This window comes from Corvus moneduloides, chromosome 5 (assembly GCF_009650955.1).
Source record: "Corvus moneduloides isolate bCorMon1 chromosome 5, bCorMon1.pri, whole genome shotgun sequence".
Taxonomy (NCBI): Eukaryota; Metazoa; Chordata; class Aves; order Passeriformes; family Corvidae; genus Corvus; species Corvus moneduloides.
The window spans coordinates 68,699,914-68,714,353 of record NC_045480.1 but is presented as its reverse complement, the minus strand read 5'-3'; positions in this window follow the sequence as shown (position 1 = coordinate 68,714,353).

Here is a 14,440-nt window from a genome sequence, read left to right as displayed (position 1 = left end):
ATTATTTCAACAGTTTCACTACGATGTTATTTGGATGTGAAAGCAGGCAATCCTGATGGATGAGACAACGTAATGGATCACAATGAAGAAGGCAGCGTGAGGCTGATCCTTGAAGTCATCAAAACCTGAGCCATCCTGTGTGTACACAAACTCCTGTTTGCTTTGTGTGTAGTTTGGAGCACTGTTTCCAGTTTGCCTCTGTGGTGTTTGGTGCATGACTCAGCCCTTGCGGGTCCCGTGGTCGGGGTGCACGCATGTCCCAGCCAGCTCGGAGCCGGCACTGCGCTCAGGGGGAGCGGAGCTGCAAATCCTTGTGAGCTTGTCATGTCTTGGGTAGAGCTTTGGGCAGGCAGTGATTCACATCCAGAAATAAATGTTTTGCAAGGGTGGGCCTGAGGTGTGATTATCTACTTAAACACGGAGTAGTCATTTTAACTACTTTTGTAACTTTTGAGTTACTGATTTTCATGCATAATTATCTTTTAATTCAGATACTTTCATTCTCTGACAGGTAAAATTAGTGAGGTTGATGGTAAATAAAGATAGTGCAGACTTAGGATAACATCGGAACATTAACATAAAAAATTTTATAATTTCCCAAGCAAATAGTGGAAATCTTATCATGAATTATTCAGGCAAAAGCATTCCTCTGATACTGATGTTTCAGGTCTTAGTCCTAAATCTGTCTAGGGTGAGATGCACTTTAGTCTTGGACCTGTCAGTATCATATGTCTCCACAAAATCACTTGGAAGTCTTGTACGTGGGTGGCCTGTGTCCAGCCTGGCACCCACAGCCACTTTCCAATCCACATGGTCATCTGTTTCTCCAGGTCAGAATCCCTCAGGTCCTAAATGATAGTGCTACAGGGGCTGGATGTCAAAGGCCTCAGAAAGGGCTGGTTAGTTCTTATTCACCATTATGAGATCCTTCAGAGTCAGCTGGTCACTTAGTCACATACTTGGGAATGGACTCCAAGAGGATGTGCTTCCTGAGCTTCTCAGGAACTCAGTTGAGGCTGACCATCTTGTTCCTTCTTGTCTTTTTTAAAGAGGAACATAATGCAGGTTGGGTTTGTTGTTTTTTTTTTTTTCCTACTTATCAGGGACTTGCACTCACAATTTCGATTTTCAATAGATGAAGGCAATAGTGTTCTTTTACATAAGAATATAGCTAAGAAGCATAATAGTTCCTTTCAGCTCTTTCCTCACCCTTCCTCATTACCAGGTAATTTGGGTAGGAGTACTATCTATCCCATCTATTGAAACTGGATCTCTGTGAACAAAGGATGAAAGAATGATTAAGTTGAAGCAAAATTAAACAAAAGATCTGAGATAGGATCATGTAGTGGCTGGAACACTTGGCCAGGAGAGGAGGGAGCTGTATTCACATTCTCCCTGAAAAGGAAATAGTTCCCATTTCCAGGCTGACAGCATTCATTTCTAGGTCATTACAGACCTGCCACCACAACATAATCTAGTTGCATTTTGGTAGAGAAATGGCTATTGTGCTTTGGGTTAGAAAAGGCAATTCTCTGTTCCTTGATACACAAGGGCCGGGGTCTGTCCTGTAGGCACAGAAAAGGGAAAGCAGGAGGTTTGCATCCACGTATCCTCATCCTCTGTACAAATACATGTGTGCATTGAATACCCAGCGGTGGTGGGTGTTCATTTTGCAGCTTAATAACAGAATTAAGATAAACTCTAAAGAACTGCTGCCCATGCCTGGAAAACGTAATTTGTATCACATGTACTTATAACTGTGCTTATATCTGCTCCTATGTGTTACTACCATCCTGTTGGTGCAATTGCTCGTCACTGCTACGCTGTCAAGAAAGACACTCTGCCAGATGACTGTTCAAAGTAGGGGACCAGTCTAAATGCTCTGCATTCCTTCTGGAGTAGCTTTTTTTCCTGCTCTATACTGACATGAGAGCACCATCCTCCCAATATGGCGCTGGGATTGCACACTAAATTTAGTCAATAGGCTTGGAGGCACTTTTATGCCTCTTGAGCGAAACCCAGGCATTGGCTTTAAAGATTTGCTGCTGCATCTTTTATATATATAATACACACACACAAATATGCATTTACACAGAACTAGGAAGATAGGAGTCTTCTGATTAATAATTGATGCTCAGCCTCCAATACTTACTGGGCAAGGGTTTAGCTGGGTGTCTGGAAAAGGCATTGCAATTTTTACCCAGCTAAACCAAAAAAAAAAAAAAAAAATCTCAACCAACTGCTTTTAGCATCCAAGAAATGCATGTTAGTGTAGTGCTCTGGAGTTCTGTGGTCTGTCCAGCCTTTGTCATTCCAATCTCGAATATCTCTGTGCATACAGGACTATGAATCTGCTTCAGCTTCCTCCTACCTTGAAGTAACACATTACCCAATATTTGTGCAATGTGAATTATGGTAGAACATCACTATTCCATTTAATAACAGTTGACAATGCACAAGGTCAACCAAAATTAACACTAAAGCAATGATATTCTTGAAAACAGGTGCTGCAGTTGATAACTTGTGCTGTTGGATGGAAATATAATTGTCTGTTTCTTGGGAAGGGAAGAATTTAAAAAAAAATCACTGTTAAGTGATGGCATGAAAATGTCTGTGGAGTAGAAAGAAAAAACCCCGCAGCAGTAAGTCAAAAGAGAAAACTAGATCATGAAAGTGACTTTTCATGTGAGTTGGTCCAGAAGTATAGGTATGAAAGAAATTATTACATTCTTAGGCAACTGATTCTTATGTGGATATTCAAAATAACTATGATAACGAAAGATGTTGTGCTGGCACGAGATTCTGTATAAACCTAGTGAAACTTAACAAAATATTGGATTTATGCGACATGTGAATAAGCTGTGAACTTCGGGAATTTTGTGTGCAAATAACATAAGTACATACATACATATATATATATATATTTCTCACATAATCTCAGTGTTTTCGTCAGTCTGTATTACAGGTGGTGTCTGAACACTTGCCCTGACCTGCTCTGTGATCTTGAGCAACTCATGTCACCTTACCTGCTTCTATTTCTCCATCAGTACAATAAAAATAGTAAATCTTTCCTATCTCCTTTCTTATGCCTGGTCAAATGGCAAGCTAAAGTAAGGTTTGCCAAAATATTTTGTATCACTTCAGAAGCACAAGATAGGCATAAACTTGCTCAAACCAGCTACATTTGACTGATGTGATATTGAATCAGCATAAACTCTTCAGGCTAAACCAGAAGTAATAAATAACCAAAATACTTTTTGTTGTATATGCTCTTATAAACTTCTGCTCTAAGCCTGTAGTAGCTCAAAAGCTTTTATGTGAGCAGGCACACTGTGGTACTGTAATGAGTCATTTTAACACATTTTCTCTGCATCTAGTTTACCCTGGCTCAAGAGTTTCATGGTATTTGTGAATTCATGTGTTTTAAACACTACACTGCAGTCCTTAGGTAGGCAAGCTGCCCAGGTCGGTTAGCACTGGCTGCTGCCCTTCTGCCATTCTTCTCAATTTGTGGGGGCTCTGCAAATCATCACTTTAGAAGTGAGAAAATGGCAGGATTTAATTTTGCCCATCCTTTTAAACAAACTTCACCCACACAGGGAGCAGCCTGTTTCCTGTGGAGCCAGGGCAGCATCCTCCTTTCCATTGCTTTACCTGTAAGAGTACTACATCTATCAAATGCAAATTTGGGGTTACCTATAAGCTCAGCTTCCAGAGTTATCAGCACTTTGGAAAATAATGTGGATTGCAATCATGCCCATCTTTACTCCTTAGCATAAGGCATGCTCAAAATAGCAAATACAGATCCTCCTTTTTTATGAGGAGAGTCAAGGAACACAGAGCACCTTCAAGAGCTCAGTGGGAGCGCTGGAGGAGCCAGGAGCAGAAAGAGCAAGTCCTGGTGGCTCTTGCTGGCAAAATTCCTCATAGGACAGCTCTGGCCTTTGCCCCTGCAAAACTGTTTCAGCAGCTTCCACTGCTCCACCAAGGTCTAGTTGAATCATCATACCCATTGCTTGCAGAATTATTTTTGTGCTCACAAAGTTAGTAAATATAAACAATCAGCATAATCCTTAAAAAAAAATTGCAATATAAACTCTATTTTTTTCCAGGCTGAGGCCACTAAGCTCTTTGAGAGACTCAGAAAATAGAATTATTCGTGACAAATTGTAATCAACAGGGGTAAATATAAAAGATTTTTTAATCTGTTTCACTGCATCTATGAAACCACTTGATTAGTCCCCTTCTAACACATCTCTAAACACAGATGAGACATAGTGAGATGAGGAATTTTTAGAGCATATTTTGGATAAGTTTGCTTAGATTAATTGCAGATCTTCTGAATCTAGAAGAGGCAGCTAAAATATACCCTTAGAAATGTCCCATTAGACTTTGAAAATAGAATGAGAAAGACAAATTAATGTTGATTGAAAACCAGCATGTGCATTTTGTGTGGAAGTGAATTTAGTTTGGTCATTAGTGTCATTTGATAAGCAGAATTTCATTCCCTTCCCCTAAATAAGAAAGTCTCTCTGTTTTTCATCATCCAGACTGTTTATTCTAATGGATTTTAGGAATCAAAAAAAATTCCTTTAAAAGGGAATGAAAAGGAAAGAATCAAATTATGTTTCCTCATGCAACACAGCAAAATAACTCAAAACTTTAGACATATACCTGCATCAAAGCAACTAACTTGCTGTTTTCCCACATGAAAAAAAAAATCAGTGGTTTATGGACTAAAATTGGTGTGTCATCATAGGAAAACCAGTTATTTCTGCACCTACCAAACACATAAGCCACGTGATTTAGTGACACTTCAGAAGGTAAAGGTAATTCAGGAGAGATTCAGAAAGTACATAAAATTCATTCAGGGCAGATACTAAGTTTGGGTATTTGTTGACTGTGCCTATGAAATGTATCATAAGCCACTACAACCCCAAATAGTAGTAGTAATACCAATAACAGCAACAGCTTCCACAAATCTCCTATTTTTCAGTAATTGACAAAAAATTCCCCTAAACTGACAGATGCAGACTTTGCCAAAGGGGTTTGGATTTCAGTGGCATTTGGTTTGGACCAGTCAGTGTCAGCGAACCTGGAAAACAAACATGATGATCGCGTTGAAAGAGCTCTGAGTGTGATGATGCATTCCTGAGTATCTTCCTTTTTCACTATTAGCTGATCTCCTACCATTCAACTTGCATTACCCAACACCTTTCTCTGCCTTTTCTGCATGGCATTAGCACACTGTAGAAATCCAAAATGAAGTCAAAATCTAGGACACGAGATCAAAGGGTTTGGGTGCTTGCTGTTTCCATGCGTGTGTCATCTTCATAAAATCCTGTTAATGCTCTTATGACACAGACAATTGAAATGGAACCTGGGAGAAGAGGTAAAGGCCTGGCGTAGGCAGCAGAGAATTTATGGGATTGTTTTATGGCTATGGAATACACTGCCCAAAAAGGTTAAAGGATATTTAGATGTAGAACAAGACTCATCTTCTTATTTTAGCTTATTTGGGAACAAGTCATATAAAAAAGTCTGAAAAATACAAATGGAGTTGAGGTTAAAAGAGTAAAAAGCATGGATTTGATGATACAGTTCCTCTGGAAAAAAACAACAAACAAAAAAGTCTATTGTTGAAAAGGTGTATTCAATTAAACAAATTGATCAGTCAGACCCATTCACTGATTTATTCATTTAGGTTGGAAAAGGCCTTTAAGATCATTGAGTCCAATCATTCACTTCCTTGTAGGTGAGCTCCTGAACCTGCAAGGAGACTGGAAAAAAAGCCCATTTTGCTGCATAGTCATAAGCAGCAGACGAAAAGCCAAAGATAAACTGTCAGCAAGGCTCTACTCAGTTTCGGCAAAAACCACTCCAGCACTTTAGTGCTGAATATACTTGGAAGCATTAAGAGGTGGCACACAGGACCTTGAAACTGAGGATTTAGAAGAGAAAAAAAAAAATAATGGAAGGATTTAAGTGGATTAAGGGGGTAATGGGACCCAGGCAGAAGGAGGTGGAGATAACTTTAGCTGTCTTGTAAATGAGTAGAGGGAGAGATGATAAATGGAGTTCTGAAGCCTCCACAGATTAAATTATCTGGGTGGGAGTCAGGTGTGAATTGCTGGAGAAGTGCAGGGACTAAAGGGATTTTGTATTTGCTGTTGCAGGTTAAGTTTCCCTTCAGGTGACACAGTCAGTGGTGGAAATGCTTGAAGCTGTGCCTCACATATTATCTAAGGCTTGGGGAATAATTCTCAGTGTGAGAAGGAACCTTTAGTGTCTCACTAGAGACTCGGTGAAGTGAGACGGAAGGGCAGCACAAAAATCAACCTTGACAAACGTAGGAAAAAGTCATTAGTCACCATGGCAAAGACAATCTTACTATAAAGGAGAGGATTGAAAGTAGTCTGAAAATAACTGAGGAAGCTGCCTGTACAGCAGATAGACATGCACTAGAAATCAGAGTGTATCCATGGCATCAACAGCTTTTCAATCTCTTTGCCGAGAGCCTCATTTTAAAATACTTTTGCAACTGTTTTCAGATTAATCTGTGTTTCTCAAGGGGTAAGAATCCATTTGGTGCCTGGGACTCCACTACCGCATCTGCTGTGTTTTTCTGCAGTTTTTAGCAGCTATTTACTTTTTCCCTTTCACCACTAATCACTATTACTCTTACAGTAAATCAAAACAGATTCAAGCCAGGTTTATCAGCAGTTCCGTCAGGTTTTGTCAGAAAAACAGAAAATAAACTCAATGATTTTCTAATTAAGAATGATGAATTATGGCCCTATATGGAGCCACTATATTAACTACCTGTATTAAGACACTCATTAATGGCATTGCCATAATAGGAAAACAATCATTTTTGTCCAAGTGTTCCAGATCTCAGAAATCCCTGAAAGTCAAGGAGGTGCCTTTAAGGAAAGTCAATAGCTAAATGTCTGTTTCCAAGGACTTTTAGACTTGTCTGTGTTTTCTCTTGCACTATATTCACAGCATTAAATTCAGTGGAAGAGGATTAAGTATTTTACTACTAATTCAGCATCTTATTACTGGAGGTAATAGCATTCATGTGTATCAACAGCTTTATAATCCTATTGACATAAACCCAAGTCAGATGTGAGCAGTACACAAGGATGGTGGGGACTGCAGCAGTTGCCTAAGCAAGGCTCCATCCTCCCATCTATCAGAAATATATTTTTCACTAATTTCATCCTTGCATTTTCTCCTTGTTCAAGCCCTTCACCTGGGCTGGTTATGTTTTTAGTGTTTTGCATTCCCAGCAGAGGGTTACCACCACTAAATCCCCGAGTAGCTCGTTAAGGAGCTGGCATGATTCTTCTAAATGTTCCCCAAGATCCCCCCACGCCACGGAAAGTAATTCCCTCCCAGTGAAATCAAATTATATTTAATCTGGAAATTTAATTACACCACTGCAATAGGTATTTTTTGAACGCCATAGATTAGGCAGATTAATCAGATGCGCGGGAGGTAGGCGGTTGGTATTAAAAAAGCAAAATTTGTTTGCACTATATGTACAGACAGTTCTGAAACTGCCAGCCAAAGCAGAAAGAAAGGATTTGCCTTGGTGCTGTTAATGAGAAGTAGATTAGTAGAAGCTGTGCAGTTAAAACAAAACAAAACTAAACCAGCCACCACTGTAAGCCAAGCAGAGGAGTGCAAAAACAGTGTTCATTTTTAATACATACAGCATCACTGACTGCTGACTGACAGCTTCATTGTTATCTCACTGTAAATGTATAATAATTAGTTGGGTAATTTGGCTTTCTGAGGAACATTATTAACTCTATTAGAATTACAGTCAACTCAGGAAATCAGATTCCTAAATACTCTGAATCCAATGCCTGCTTTTATACACAGCTTTTGGGAGGGAGCAGGGATAACAAGCATAAGCGGAGTTAGGAAAATGCAACACAAGTATTTTAGAAACCCAGACTTTTCCTTAGCTTATGGCTGAACTGGAAGTGTTTCCAGCTCCAGAATGGGACAAGACCCCAGTATGAACTCATTCCTTGTCTGGGAAGCAGCGTGCAGTGGGAACTGGGAGCTGGCCCTAGACACCGCAGGGAGAGCGCAGCGGCAGCAGCCCTCGTGGGTACGGAGTCAGAGCAGTGTGTGTGTGTGTATAATTATATTCATGTTCTGATTATAGAGCCAGATGACTCCAACACATGTTGCTGCTGTTCCTGGGAGCATAGAAAATTTGGACCACACCAGTTGCCACAAAAATATGTAATGGCTGTCATCACGCTGGTTTGTAAGCAAGGCACATTGTTACCTCCAGGAAAACCTACTTCATTAATAATAACATCAGTGTGACATTTCCATTTAATCCTAATGGCTTCATAATTATTAATTACTGTCACTACAGAAGCAAAATCCCAGGGAAGGTGGAGTCTCAGTCATATCGTTCTTCACAGTTGCCAGGTATTTTCAGATTACTTTATCCAGGACCAAAAAAATAATCATTTAGTCATTATTTTTGAGAAACAGTCATCATTAATCTAGAAAATATGAAAGAGTCACTGAAGATTCTTCTGTCAGCCTTAAAAAAAAAAAGACTTATAAACACAATTTCCTTTAAAAAAATGTTATGACAATTTAGTTTATTCAAATCACACCTTGAAGTTGTCAGTGTGTTGAGCACACACATCAAATAATGTTGTTCAACTTTGGACTAAATCTTGCTGAGTTAATAATTAAGCATGATCCTATTGTCAGTGAGTTGCAAATTTATATTCTATTGCTAATAGCATCTATGCTAATTTAGATCTGCATTCTCCTATTTAAGCTTTTGGTACTTCAAATATTTCATTTAAATTATTGAAATGAAACCAATTCTTTGTTTTAACCCAATTGTTGTTTCACATTATTTGAACTGTGCTCTTTGCAATTAGGAAAGATCCCATTTAGCAAGTGAAGGGGAAAAATCCAAATTGTCCTCCACATTATATAATTTTTTAGAGTTAGTTTTTCAAAATTACGGGATACTTTGAGAGGAAGGATTTCTGATGCATTTCAAATGTGTCAATATTTACACCCATTATTGGCTTTGCTCTTTTTTGCTGCATTAAACAGATTCTCTATTTAGAGGAGAAGGTGAAGCAGAGGGGATGGTCTTAACTCCCTGTATTTTTCCCCACACTGAAGAAATGAGCCAGATTACAGAGGACAAAGATAAAAGTGGATGAAAAACGGATTAAGCTACACATATTGTGCTCAGTGAGGGAGACGGATAATATATAAATGCTATATTTTAATAAATGTTTAATATTAAAATTGTCTTTTTTAGACCTCTTTGTGGAGATGGCTTTGAAGAATGGCAGCATTAGCCTGAGGTAACCTTCACCTAAGTTTCAAACTTCCACTGATGTTATTTAGATGTACATTTGTGCCAGAAGAAGGCATGTAAATACAGACATTTAGCACATGCTTATCTACCCCACAGAAGTCTGCCTGTGATAACCCAGTTTATTATTATGGAAGAATACCATGGATTACTTAGACACCTATTAAAAATTTGATCCTTAAAGCTCAATTGCTTTCCTTTTGGTATTCAGTGCATGCAACCATTCAGATTTACGCATCATAAATATATTCATATGGAAAAAACACTGTAAATGTTACTGAAATGTAGAGCCCTTTAATGCTTCACTTAATATCAAATTTGTTTTGTCATGGTCTATTTATAATGCAAATAGGCAAACTTTATAAACCACTTCGAAAGAAAAAAGATTACTGACCAGCAAGTCTTTAGATAAGAATGAGTGCCCCTTCACATACCCACATCAGCACTGTGAAATTGAGAAATGTTTCTGAAGCAGCACTCTGTGAACACCAACACACCTTTGTTAAATAAATGCTGATAAATGCATTTAAATGCTATGAGGATGCCCTGCAGCAAGGCGGGATACAGCAGTGCAGCGTCAAGAACAAGGACGTCGGCAACAAACGTGAGACTAGAAATACTGTGACTGCTATTGAGGATCTAGGGAAGCACTTTGAGGAGTCACAGAGACCTCAAACACGGGAATATCTGGAAAGATGGGGTCTATGGCCATAAAACCACAAGCATGTTACACGTGCGTCCAGGCAAGAGCAGTGTGCCAAGGCTATTGATGTACTGAGGATCTGTGGAGTTAGAAAATTGACAGGGGAGAGAAGTTAGGAAGTCTTGATAGGGAAAGGTGAAGTCTCTACTATAGGACATGAGTGGAATAGCAAAACTTCGCTCTAAAGGTGAAAAACAAGTGGTTAGTAGTAAAAAACAAGGTCCCAGAATGGAAGAGTTTAATTACAACACCAGCTATACACTCTGTAAAGAGTTCTGGGACATGGAAGACAGTATAGCAAAAAGGAGGGCAGTGTAGGCTTTAATTAAACACAGAGCACAGAGCTGGCCCTCTAAATCAATCATTATTTCTTGGAGGCAAGGACAAGTGCAGAGCCGTGCAAACGTGTGAAGAGAATTTTGGGTAACAGCCCTGCAGATTTCTCAGAGGAAAATGCTTTGACAGATGCCGAGTGGGACTACTTCTCCTTATGCTGAACCCAAAGGCAACAAAAAATTAAAATTACTTCACGGCATCCAAAAAAAGTGTAAAAGAAATCTTGATGTGTAAGGCTTAGGGTTTATTTTTGCCCCAGTGAGGTATTGGAAAGAAGACAGACTGATAGTCTGATTCAGGTAAAATTCAAGACATCACTTTGGGCAATTCAGTGGTTTGCTTCCCATAAAAAGACTGATTCTCTTGGTCATCTTGCCTGCTTAACCACAATTAAAACATTGGTCCAACTCTAGATGCAGTTTAAACATGCCTACATCCATAAACATAAGCCGGAACATGCTTCCTGGACTTCAGCCAAGGATCTTAGTCCAGTGCCTTAGTGGGAAGTGGTGAAACGCCAATCTGCCAGAGGATGAGAAAGTCTGCTCACTATCCTTATGCAAAAATCTTATCTGAGCAGAGTTCCTGGTGATAAAGCAGCACTGGGGCTTTGCAGGAGAGCTGACAAAAAGCATTTAATTTTAAACCCTGAAACAACAGGTTCTTGGCCACGACACCTGTAAATGCCTGTTATTTAAATGGTGGGAAAGGGAACACCGTGAAGGCTTGTTACTTGCCAGTCAAGGCCTTGCATCTCCCTGTTTCTTGGAGTTGTATTTCTGGTCAGTACTTCCCATGAACCTTGTCCTAGCATAATGTGATGACACCACAATCAGAAGTATCCAGCGATCCATAACTTGAGGACACCAACCATGACAGGAACAGGCTTTGGGTGGGGGAGCAGATGAGACTGAGACAAGACAAAATAGTTCTGGCAACGACAGCAGGAGACGGGATGGATCCTGGGAGATAACCATCTAGCTCATAGATTTAGGATTTGTGAGAGGCTGTAGAAATGAGAATGACACTGACCTTCAGTGAATCCAACAGAACTAGGTCAAAAATGTGGAAGATTTCAAATCCACTGTGACTGGAACACAATCTTTGTACCTCCTTCTAGTTCTTGTGAAAGAACAGCTCCACTGGTGAACACCTTCAGGATCAGTTTCCTCAGACAGGTGTGTCTGTACCTCTAGGATGAAAGTTGCTTGGTGCTTTGTGAACTGATCAGAGGGATAAAACTGTTATTTATCCACACCCATATTTCAGTCAGGAAAGGTTATAAAAATGTGTACATTTAAAATCTTGCCAGCTCTGCACAAATGTATGGCCATTTATGAACATGAAGTACTCTAAGCACATAGAGCGCTTAGATGCATTCTTAAAAATTTGATCTGTTTGTAGTAAAATGAACCTTTTGTTTCTCACTGACATGAGTCCCATCTCATGTGAGTAACTGTGTCCAAAAAAACAAAAAAAAGAAAAATCACCATTTCTTTATCTGTAGGTAAGAAGGCATCTTCTATATTTAAGGTTTTCTATGTAGTATCTGACATGGGGTAGTGGTATGGCAATAGTTGCTCACAATTTCTTTGTTTATTCATGTGTCTGGTTGGCTGCTCAGCATTGATGTGCATATTTAGCTGTGGGAAAGAAGGAATTATTTCACTGGACATAGAGCTTAAGTTTGGAAGACTCCACATTTTCCAACAGAGCATTCTACAACCCATTTAACTGTGAAAAAAATATTTGGGAAACCATTCAGCTACTTCTGGGACATGCTAAAGTCTTTACTGAGGGAAAAGACCTTGAATCAGACATCTGGAAACAAATCACTCACAACATGCCTGCAGCTTTGAAGCAAAATGCGTGGTGAGGTTGGAAGGCAGGGGAGAAAAACGAAACCTCAGAATGAGTTTCCCTCTTGCAGTCATCAAAACCTCGTACATTTAATTTGTCCCAGTTGCTTTGGTCTGCACCAGCAGTGAGAGGAACCCATGCTGAGGAATCCCTGACTGGAGACACCCACAGATGACATCACATCTCAGTTACAATGATAGATCTTCCAGGGCTGCATTTCTGCTCATCTGATGGCACAGATATTCCTGCACCTGCTGTCTTCCACAAACATTTTCCATTCCCTTGGATGAAGTATTCTCTTTCAAACCTTGTTTTCACCATAGGGAACAGAGCTGGAATGCAAAGCCATCACCTCTGGTCAGAGCTGTAGCTGGGATGCTCTGAGGCAGCCCAGACCTGCTTGGCTTTAGCAAATGTGGAGTGTAAATACTTTAATAAACATACTTTTCAAGACAAGTGGCAAACAGTCTCCAGTCCCAATGAAAATAAAAAGCAAAGCATACTCCCCAGTTTCACTGTAAATAAACTAACCCAAGCTAAAAGCAAAGACACACAGAATTCTGTAGTATCAAACAACCATCCACAGAAGACCAATAGAAACACTTAAAAGCATATTCGTTCAAGAATTGCTTCGTTTTCTCCATTTGAAAATTAAAATGCAAGATAACCCATTTACTCTGAAATAATGTGTTAATGTGACTTACTGCCTTATCAGGGGTTCTTATGATAAATATCCTTGGATCTTGACCTTTCCAGGATTTCAAGACTGTACTGAAATCTTTTGATTACTTTTTTCTCCCCCAGAAGAACTGAATCCCCTTGCTATGGTGCAGCATGTGAATTAAGCCTCTCTTACAACTATTAGATTTCTAAAACCATCATTAGACATGGCAGGTTTTTTTTTTTTTTTCCAAATAGTTGCCAACCTTTAATTCCAATAAGTGTGTCATCTAATCTGTCTCGGTTTTGAAAGACAGGTGTCTGCTAAGGAAGGCAGAGGCCCCCCTTGAAGTGGCAGATATAACCCCTTTTCCCTCCAAGTTATTATATTTTGAAATCAAGAGCCTTTAGGCGAAGATGTGGGAAATAGGAATAACAGTTCTTTACTATATATATATATATGTATATAACCAGTCAAACAAAACAACAACAACTATGGCAGTAACAGCAAACACAAACCCAGTGCCAGCCTTCTCGGCTGTCAGGCTATTTCCCCTCGGGTGCAGTTCCGCTCGCAGCCGGCAGGGGCGCTGGCGGCTCCCGGTGAGCAGGGCAGGTGCGATGGTTCCCCCGCGGCTGCAGGGGGCGCTCCGGAGCGAGCTCGGGAAACCCGCGGCTCTGGTGCCCTGGGATCCCGGGAAGGGATGGAACAAAGGCTTCACAAACCGCTGGGCAGTTGATCCCGGGCTCTCAGGGACAGCAGGCTGGAACGGCAGGGACGAACGCAAATCCCGGGTGGCAGACGAGATGTATCCAGATGGGAAAAACCCACGGAGGCCCAGGCAGGCAGGGCGAGCAGGGCTACAGCGTAGCGAAAGCTCGAAGCAGCAGTGGAGCAGGGCAGCCACAGCTCGGTCTCCAGCAGGGCAGGGAAAGCGGCTTTTGGGGTCCCGGCGTTGTTTCCAGCAGGAAGAAAGAACGGCCAAAAAAGAAAGAAGCAGCAGCTCCTTTCTCTGCAGCTTCTCTCCCCGGACGCTCAGAGCGAACTGACCGCACACCCAGGTGTAGACAAAGGAGTAGCCAGGTCCGCCCCACTCCCCTTTTGTCTTTCTTAAGTACAGCTATTTGTCCCCTAGCAACATGCATATGGGAGAAAATTCCTTTAACAGAGAAAAAACAGACTAAACTAAAACCCCAACATTATCCACCCCGAATTTTTTCCCATACTAACATGTTACATGAAACTTAACTTTTTTAACCATATAAATCTATGCATTACCCAAATTATATACAAATATACATGCTGATACTGATACAAGTACAGAGCCATGGGTAGTTCACCCTAAAACAAGGTCCCCTTGAGGTAAGCATCGGGTCTCTCCATCCTTTTGCATCACCCACCAGGTGCAGCCTGGTCCCTGAGCAAAAACAACCCCACGGATGGGTTTGTCTTTGCTCAAGGCAGACTTTACCCAAACAGTTTTTCCAAGCATACCTCTCAT